The sequence below is a fragment of the Sarcophilus harrisii genome, chromosome 2 (genome assembly GCF_902635505.1).
Source record: "Sarcophilus harrisii chromosome 2, mSarHar1.11, whole genome shotgun sequence".
Classification (NCBI taxonomy): Eukaryota; Metazoa; Chordata; class Mammalia; order Dasyuromorphia; family Dasyuridae; genus Sarcophilus; species Sarcophilus harrisii.
In genome coordinates, this window is record NC_045427.1 from 474,140,105 (window position 1) to 474,151,226 (window position 11,122).

An 11,122-nucleotide genomic window follows, 5' to 3' on the forward strand; every position below is an offset into this window, starting at 1 on the left:
AATTGTTAATGCTGTAAAGTTACCCATGCATATAACCTGTAAATAAAAGGCTATTAAATAAAAATTTAAAAAATCTGGCTTCTCATCTCATTATTTAACTGAAACTGCTTTCTCCAAAGTTACTAAACACTAAATCTAATGATCTTTTCTCAGTTCTCATCCTTCCTGATCCTTCTGCAGCTTTTGATACTATTGATTACTCTCTTCCCTCTGTTTTCATTATACATCTCTCTTCTGATTCTCCTCCTACTTCTATGACTGGTCTTTCTAGTCTCTCTTCCTGGATCTTCCTGCAAGTCTTGCCCACTAACCATGAGGATCATCTAAGACTATTTTCTTTTCTTTCTATATTATTTCACTTGATCTCAGCAGCTCCTGTGGTTTCAATTGTCATCTCTATGCAAAGATTTTCAGGTTTCTTTAGGCAGCTCTAATCTCTCTCTTGACTATTAGTCTAGCATCAACAACTGTCTAATAGACATTGGATGTCCGATAGATGTCCTATAGGACTATCTCTATAGGACTAACTCATCATGTCCTAAATTAAATTCATTGCCTTTACCTCCAAACTCTTGCCTCTTCTGAACATATCTCTTACTGTTGAGGGCACTGCCATCCTCCCAGTCAACCAGGCTCACAATCTTGGATTTAACACTTCAATTCCAAGCTGTTGCCATGTAAATATGTTACTTTCAGAACATCTTTAGCTCCTAAAGTGATTTTTCTACACTGTAGGTCTGATCTCTGCTTAATCAATTTCAATTTTATCTCTAATATCAAAGATAAAATCTTTGGCTTTTAAACCTTTCATACCCTGGCCCTTCATGCCCTTCTAATTTTCTTGTATTTTTACTTCTCTCCATACATTCTATAATCCAGCAGAACCTACATCCTTGAGGTTTTTCCTACAGGATGGTCCCCCTCTGAATACTATGTCTTTTCACTGACTCTCTCCTGTGCCTCAAATGCTCTATCTCTTTACTGCCATTTTCAGCCATCCTTGGTTTCCTTTAAGATTCAACTTCCATCTTCTTTGGCATTTCCTGATTTCCTTCCCTTCATCTCTTCACCCTGCCCAATTCCCAATTCCTTCTTCTTCTTCGAGATCACCTGCCATTGGCATCTTAGATATCTTGATGGATGTAGTTATTTGCTTGCTGCCTCTCCCATCAGAATGTGAGCTCCTTGAGAGCAGGATCAGTATTTTTTTAACTTTTCTTTGTACCTCCTTTACATCGTACATATGCAGCCCTTAATAAATCCTTGTCAGAAAACTGGGGAAACATTTTTTGCATCCAAGGGTTCTGATAAAGGCCTCATTTCTAAAATATATAGAGATTTGATTCAAATGTATAAAAATACAAGTCATTCTCCAATTGACAAATGGTCAAAGGAAATGAACAGATAATTTTCAGATGAAGAAATTAAAACCATTTCTCGTCATACGTAAAAATGCTCTAAATCACTATTGATTAGAGAAATGCAAATTAAGACAACTCTGAGATACACATCTCAGATTGGCTAAGATGACAGGAAAAGATAATAACGAATGTTGGAGAGGATGTGGGAAAACTGGGACACTGACACATTGTTGGTGGAATTGTGAACGAATCCAACCATTCTGGAGAACAATGTGGAGCTATGCCCAAAGGGCTATCAAACTTGTATACCCTTTGATACAGTAGGGTTACTACTGGGCTTATATCCCAAAGAGATTATAAAAAATGGAAAGAACCCACATGTCCAAAAATGTTTGTAGCAGCTTTTTTGTAGTGGCTGGAAACTGGAAACTGAGTGTATGCCCATCAGCTGGAGAATGGCTGAATAAGCTTTGGTATATGAATGGTATGGAACATTATAGTTCTATAAGAAATGATCAGCAGAATGATTTTAGAAAGGCCTGGAGAGATTCATGTGAACTGATGCTAAATGAGTAAGTAGAACCAAGAAGACATTGTCCACAGCAACAAGAAGATTATGTGATGATCAACTCTGATGGACATGGGCCTTTTCAACAATGAAATAATGCAGGCCAATTTCAATAGATTAGTGATGCATCCTGCGTCCAGAGAGAGAACTGTGGGAACTGAATGAAGTTCACAACATAGTATTTTCACCATTTTTGTTGTTTGCTTGTTTTTTTTTCTCATTTTTTTCTTTTTTGATTGGATTTTTCTTGTGCAGTATGATAAATGTGGAAATATGTATAGAACTGCATATATTGGATTACTTGTTGTCTAGGGGACAGGGGTGGGGAGGGAGGGAAAAAAATTTAGAACAGAAGGTTTTGCAAGGGTGAATGTTGAAAACTATTTTTACATGTATTTTGAAAATAAAAAGCTATTATTTTTAAAATAAAATTAAAAAATAAATTCTTGCTTGTTCACTGTCTGATAGACAGATTTTAAATGCACTGGATTTCCTAAAATGGAAAATATGAACGGCAAGGCAAGTTTTGGGGCAAAGAGGCACTCATGTTATTCCATTGCTGCATTCAGCTTTTCCAGCTGCAGGAGACATACAATATGGTAAAAGGAATGGTCCAAGAAGGACACAATGTACTCAGCCTGTTTTTTTCTCCCTATATTTTCTGTTTCCCCTTCAATTCCTTTGGCTTCTTCCTTCACTATTACCTAACTTCCAGGAATATTGTAGGGTTTCCCCTTCATTTTTACTGGGGTATGTCAATGATATCATTCTGGATATTACTGGGGAAGCTTTCATCAATTACATTACTGCGCAACATTAGGAATATATGTGCTACTAACCACAGATCACTGCAATGAAGGGAGAGAAAGAGACCAAGAGCTAATGAGTGAAACTAGAAAGGGATAGAAAAATGAAGAAGAATGAGAAAAAGTCATGACAAAGAAAAAAGAAAAATGAGAAATAGGGACAGACAAATGGAAAAAGGAAAAAAGAAAAAGAGAAAATATAGAGAGGAAGATAGAAAAAGAATGAAAGACCAAAAGAGACAAAGAGATAATGTTTCCAGTCAGGCGAATTTGGAGAAACTCATCCCCATTTCTCTTTCCTCAAATCACCGATGTCCAGAGAAAAACTGGACTCTGTCTGCATTTAAGAGAGAAGCCAAGTGGTCTCCATCTTTATTTGCTTTAAACTATTAAGTTAAACAGTCCATAGATGGTGGGATCTTTGCTAAAGATAAAATGAGCAGGAGAGAGCGTGGGATAGCAGATCTGAGTCACATGGTACAATAGATAAACTGCCAATACAAGAATCAGGCAGCTAATCTTCCTGTGTTCAAATCTTGCCTCAAACACTGACTGGGTAATCCTAAGCAAGTCAAACTCTGTTTGTCTCAGTTTCCTCATCCGTAAAAGTGGCAGAAGAAGAAAATAACAAACCACTGCAGTGTCTTTACTAAGAAAACCCAAAATGGGGTCATGAAGAGTCAGACACAATTGAAATAACTGAACAATTATAATTATTAATCATTATTATTATCTGGGTCAAAAACTTCCAGTAGCACATAAACTTTATTGGCTTTTTGGGCTTTAACTTAAAGACCTTGGCATACCTTCTATGGATACTGTCTCACTTCCAGCCCCAGGAGTATAATATTCAACTCTGTGCCTAAGACCACATTCAGTGATGTGAGGAAAATGCCTTGAATGTCTCTTTTGGTCTTTCATTCTTTCTCTATCTTCCTCTCTATATTTTCTCTTTTTCTCTTTTCCTCTTTCCATTTGTCTATCCCTATCTCTTATTTTTCTTTTTTCTTTGTCATTGTCTTGTCAAGGATGGGTCTGCCCTCTGGTGAACCACTCTGCTTAGAATGAGAAGCATTCTGTGCATTGCTTCTTAGTCTAAATTTCTCATCCAATATTCTGTAGGTAAAGCCAGATCTATAGGGTTCTTTAAATATCTAGACCATATATAGATGAAGCTCACAGGCTGTTTATCTGACATTCTTCCCCTTTGCTACATGTACAGCCCTCCCCATTCCTTTTCGGGCCACACACCTGCCTTAATAAGCCCACCAGTGTCTTTGCACTGCCCCTTGCCTCATCATCAGCTAGATCGATTCTTCTGAGATTGGTGTTTTATGAAAAAGACAAAATGAGGTAATACACATGACAGATAGATTGCTGACCTTGAGTAGGGAACTTCCAACCCCGGGTCTGACCCTTACTAGCTGTATGAACTTGTGACAAGTCCCTTAAATTCAAAGAGCATTAGTTTTCTCATTTGTAAATTGGATGGAATAGTAGTTGTAGTTTTAACCAGCATAATCTTTGGGGTTTTGAGCTTCCAAACACTTAGATTTTCAATCCCAGCAATGAACGCTTAGATTGGGGAGGGGAATGCTGAGCTAAGACACTGGGTGGCCTTTTGGAGGAGAAAGGGACGGTGGGGGTTGTGGATTGACAGCTAAGAAATAGCAGCACTTGGACAAGCAAACAGACTGCTCCCAGCTCTCTCTCTCAGCTACCCATCTTTGTTCTTTCAAATCACTAAAGGAAGGAAAGAGACTAAATGGCATCATAGATTCACATCCAAACATGAAAGTGTTCTATAAATGTTCATTACTATTCATAGTTCACAACCACACGGAGAATGTCAATGTTAAAGAAAAAAATGGGCTTTTATAGAAGCTAGAGGTTCTCATCTTTGCAAGGTAACATCATTTCCTGCAGGCGAACCACTCTGACTGGGAGCTTCTACTTTATTCTGGCAGATTCTCCATTTTGGGGCACTTATCCAAATGTATATGGGTGCAAATATAATATAAACATGTTGGATATGCTTATATTTGGACCTCAGTAATTTGAAAATGGGGATCCAGATCTCAGCTGTTGTTTTGTTGTTCAGTCGTGTGTGCTTGGCAGAGATACTAAAGTGGTTTGCCATTTCCTTCTCTAGTTCATTTTACAAGTGAGGAAACTGAGGTAAATAGTGATTTGTCCACACAGCTAATAAGCGGCTGGATTTGAACTCAGGAACTTACTAGCTATCCATTCAGCATCTCTAACTTAGATAAATCTGTCTCAGAGAGCTCAGACAACCTGGGGCTCGTCAGTGCTGGAGTCAGGGTCCCAATCCCCTGAATCTAAGGCCGGCTATCCAGCCTCCGAGCTCCGTGCCTGAAACTAGATGCATTGAAGGCTGTTCTTCACTGTTCTGGTGGAGGTCTCAGCAGTCTAGAGCTGCGAGGGGATGCTCCTCAGGATGCTGAGGAGCCTTCCTGCTCAGACCGGCCAGCTGAGGGAGGGAGAGGTAGCAATTCCCAAGGGACACTGGGGAGGCAGCGCCACCGAGGGCTCTCCGCCGGGACACCCAGAGGTCCCAGGTGGCCTAGGGGAGGGAGGGCGAGCGTGGAAGCCTCAGGTTGGATGGCAGTGAGGGATAACTACACTCTGGAGGTGGGAGGCGGGTAGGGAGAATAAGTGTAGGAAGATAGGACAGGCAGGAGCAGGACAGGTTATGCAGGACTTTTAAGGGCAAACAAAGGATTTGATGTTGGATCCTGGAGGTAACAGACCCACTGGGGACAGAATAGTCAGACCTGCCCTGTAGGAAGAGTAAGTTGGGAAATGAGAGACCGGCAGACCCACCAGCAGGCTATGGGATAATCTAAGCAGGTGATGAGGACCTGCATCAGGTGGGTGGCCCTGTCAGCAGAGACAAGGGCGCACAAATGAACAATGTTACAAAAATGGAGAGGGCATGACTTGGCCAGTGACTGGCTATTGGGGAATGAAAAAGAACAGCAAGTCCGGAATGACATTTAGCTTGTGAGCCTAGAACAGGATGGTGGTCCCCTCAGTAGTAACAGGGAAAGTGGCAGCTAGATGGATACAACACTGGCCTTGGGCTCAGACACTTGACACTTACTAGCTGTGTGACCCTAGGCAAGGCACTTCATCCCAATTGCCTTACTTAACCCCAAAATTAGTAAAAGGGAAGGTAGGAAAAGCAGTTTTATCTTTGAATTCTTTACAGATGCTTAATTTGTGCATATTAATTGGTTGGTTGGTTGACATGCAAAAAAGTCCCAACTGTGATGCATGGAAGAATTATTTCAGATTTTTAGGTCTTAGATATTTTAAGGCAATCACAGCCAATTTAGGAGGAGTATGACTTCAGGATGCAGGTACTATAGTCCTAGGAATTAGGGTGTCATGAAAGAAAACACTTTAAAACTGGAGATAGACATTATTATAATTTGAGAAACAAGAGATTTTTGAAAGTGCAAGGCAAAATAGTGAATTGCATTAAATTGCAGAGGTAAGCTAGAAATAAACATTCAAAGTATCCTAATGTTATTTTTATCTCCTAAAAAGTTGAAATTCATATCTCTATCTAAATTATTTCCATTACAAAAGGGAATGACCTTGAGACAATTTCCTGGGAGAGAAAGAGAACAGTAGAGCTTTGATTTAAAAAATTTAAAAAGTTTACAACTTTCCCTTGGAATTCTAAATATGACTGTTGCCCTAAATATCTAATCTGTTCCTACATTTGCGATGAAGTCATGCAAGTATCAGAATACATGTAGATTTAATGTGGAGTGTTTTGTGGAGGTCTTCAAAGAATTTACCTCTTCAACCCCTGCAATTTATGTTTCAGTTATTTTCATGGTCTTTCTTCCATCCCACCCCCAGATATATGGCATAGATGCTGCAATATGAGATAATCAAATGTGCCATGAATCATTTCTTTTTGCCTTTGGGCTTATGAGAAATCTAACTCAGATAACTTCTTTTTTGACACTCCAAGGACACTTTATGATTCTTCTTTCCCTTAAACTGAAACATCTTTCCAGTTTCATTCATAGCAAAAATACCAGGACTGATATAATTCATCTCTTCCTATAGTATGCCCGTTTGTTAGCTATAAGTCAGGGATCTCAAATTTGGAGTGTCTATAGTTATACTTAGAGAAGATGATTAAAAATCTAACCCCTTTCTGCTGTTTTTTTAAGGCAGCTAGATGACATCGTGCTAGAGCTCTGGGTCTGGAGTCAGGAAAACCTGAATTCAAATTTGACAGCAGATACGTATTAATAGTGAATCTGGGCAAGTCACACAACTTCTGTTTTTCCCATTTTCCTCCTATGTAAAATAAAAGTAGCTCCTGCCTGCCAGGATTGTAGTGAAGATTAAATGAGATAATATCTGTAAAGTACATAGCACAGTGCTTAGCAAAATAGCACAGAGCTTATGGATATTAGCAATTATTCTGGGAGTAACTAGATGGTACAATGGATAGAGCACCAGTACTGAGTTAGGAAGGGTCATCCTCCTGAGTTTAAATCTGGTCTTACTCAGACTCAGACACACAGAGTTACTCTGTGACTGGGCAAATCACTAAACTCTGTTTGTTTACCTCTAGTCCCAAATTCTTGCCTTCATTAAGGGCAAGTGGTAAACAACAGAACTCCTTCCCCCATGCAGACTCAGATCTCTTCTGTGTTTGTTTTAGGACATGCTCTTTGCAAAACTCTCTTTACCATATAATTATGAACTATTGCAGCGTCTTGTATTGTAGATATTTGATAGATATAAGCATGTTAGAATTCAAAGGGTCATACTTTAGAGTTAATTTTATTTCCATGTCATATTTCATCACTAGCCTCTAACCACCATGAGCATGGAGAGTCTGATTTTTCTCCATGCATCACAGCATTGAGGGCAGGATCCTTAAAAAGTGGGTGCTCAGTAAATGTTTAGTGCAAGAATGATTTACTGTTAGTTTCCCCAGAAACAAAAAACCAGGGGACATTCCTGCTGAGACAGGGAGGGGATAGATCAGAATACGGAGTACTTACCCTGGTGTCTATGTACCTGTTTTAAAAAAAAAAAAAAAAAAAAAATTTTTTTTTTTGATAACTTTCAGTAGAATTGGTTTCCTTTGTTTTTTTCAGAATAAGGTTCTTAAATGAATAAAAAACATAGGAAACCTCAGTCATAGGGATGTAACTCAGATGAAATAGGATGCTATGTTATCTAAGAAAGACCCTAACATAAGAAAAGGTTAAAACCCTCTTGAATTAGATACTCTGTAAAGTTAGATCCTATGACACAATGTCCAACGGGCCAGGATTAGTCTGTGTCCCAGATTTGAGAACAAAGGAATGATAATCTGACTGGAGGATCTTCACCAAAGATTAGAAACTCATTTAAATGAGACAAAATACAAACCAAAGAAGGCAACAGCCCCAAACTGGCTTTCCAAATCCTCCCCAATGTGAGGGATAGACAATCCTATCCAAAAATGACTACTCAGAGACCTCTCCAAGTAAAAAGCAGAAAAGTTATTTAATAAATTCTCATGAGAATGATCAGTTCCACCAAACGGGAAGAGAGACCTCGAGAAACAACAAATACAGAAAGGAAGATACGTCCTTTGGGTCTATTGTATCTCGTTTAACAAAGCTGATAGTGATCCTCACTTAATTGGTCCTATTCTCAAACCAATTCACCAAGAACGGGAGAACCTACATCAGGTCACTAGCTGACTGTAACTCTGAGAAATATCTATTTATCTAAAAAATCTAAGTATATGTGTACCCTAACATACTTGTATAGGTCATATGATGTAAATAATACATGTGATATATTTAAGTATATGTATCTCTATATCCACAAGTGAATTTCATTTATGTAACTGCATAACTGCAAGACACAGAAGTTTATTTATTGTCTATATGTATAGAAATATTCTATATGTGTATATATATGTATATATATTTATGTATATATGTATATATATTTATGTATATGTGTATATATGTATATGCATTTATGTATATGTGTATATATGTATATATATATATTTATGTATATGTGTGTATATGTATGTATATACAGTTTAGTATATGATATATTGTAGATATATTTATATATGTATATATTAATATATGTTATATATATATTATATATTTCATGTATATATGTATATATATTTATGTATATTGTATATATCATTATTATATGTGTATATTATATATATATATCTATGTATATGTATATATGTATATAATATATTTATGTATATGTGATATATGTAACTATATTGTGTATGATTGATATATATGTAGATATATTTATGTATATGTGTATATATTTATGTATTTATATATGTATATATTTATGTATTTATGTATATATATTTATGTATATGTGTATATATAGATATATTTATGCATATGTGTATATATGTATATGTGTATATATGTATATATATTTATGTATATGTGTATATATATATATTTATGATATATTTATATATATATATTTATGTATATGTGCATATATGTATATATATTTATGTATATGTGCATATATGTATATATATTTATGCATATGTGTATATATGTATATATTTATGCATATGTGTATATATGTATATATTTATGCATATGTGTATATATATGTATATATTTATGTATATGTGTATATATATATTTATGTATATTTATTATGATATTGCATATTATATTTATGTATATGTCATATAATTATATTTATCATATGTGTATATATGTATATATTTATGCATATGTGTATATATGTATATATATATATTTATGTATATGTGTATATGTGTATATATATTTATGTATATGTGTATATATATTTATGTATATGTGTATATATGTATATATATTTATGCATATGTGTGTATATATATATATATTTATGTATATGTGTATATATATATGTATATATATTTATGTATATGTGTATATATGTATATATATATTTATGTATATGTATATATATTTATGTATATGTGTATATATATGTATATATATTTATGCATATGTGCATATATATTATATATTATGCATATGTGATATATATGTATATATATTATACAAGTGTATATATGTATATATATATATATATATTTATGTATATGTGATAATATGATATGCATATTATTTAGTATATGTTATATATATTTATGTATATGTGTATATATATGTATATATATTTATGCAATATCATGTGTATATATATACATATATATTTATGCATATGTGTATATATATGTATATATATTTATGTATATGTGTATATATATATGTATATATATTTATGTATATGTGTATATATGTATATATATATTTATGTATATGTGTATATATATTTATGTATATGTGTATATATATGTATATATATTTATGTATATGTGCATATATGTAGATATATTTATGCATATGTGTATATATGTATATATATTTATGCATATGTGTATATATATGTATATATATTTATGTATATGTGTATATATATATTTATGTATATGTGTATATATATTTATGTATATGTATATATATGTATATATGTTTATGTATGTGTATATATGTATATATATTTATGTATATGTGTATATATGTGTATATATATTTATGTATATGTGTGTATATATGTATATATATTTATGTATGTGTATATATGTATATATATTTATGTATATGTGTATATATGTGTATATATATTTATGTATATGTGTATATATATGTATATATGTTATGTATGTGTATATATGTATATACTATTTATGTATAATGTGATATATGTGATATATATTTATGATATGTAGCATATATATATATGTTTATGTATGTGTATATATGTATATATATTTATGTATATATGTATATATATTTATGTATATGTGTATATATGTATATATATTTATGTATATGTGTATATATATGTATATATGTTTATGTATGTGTATATATGTATATATATTTATGCATATGTGTATATATGTATGTATTTAAAAACCATGCTAGACATACTAAGTTTCATTTAGTGAAAATAAAGGTTTTTTCCCACCAAGACTCAAGGGTCCCTGGAATCTGTCCATGGACAGACTGTGCAACTCCTATTCTAGTATTCTCTACCTATTCCTATCCAGCTGGGTGTACAGTGGATAAGAAGGGGACTTCAACCCGGAGGGTCCCTGGAGGAACAACTAGAAGGCGGGCTTTGCCCGGGACAGAAAATGAATTCGATGTCAGTCCACATAAGAATTACGGGATGGAAAAGTCTGGACTTCTCTCCCCCGACAGAAAGGACACCACTGGCCCTTTACTTAGGTCTCAGGTTGGGGATGGAAATGTGATCGGGGGCGAGGC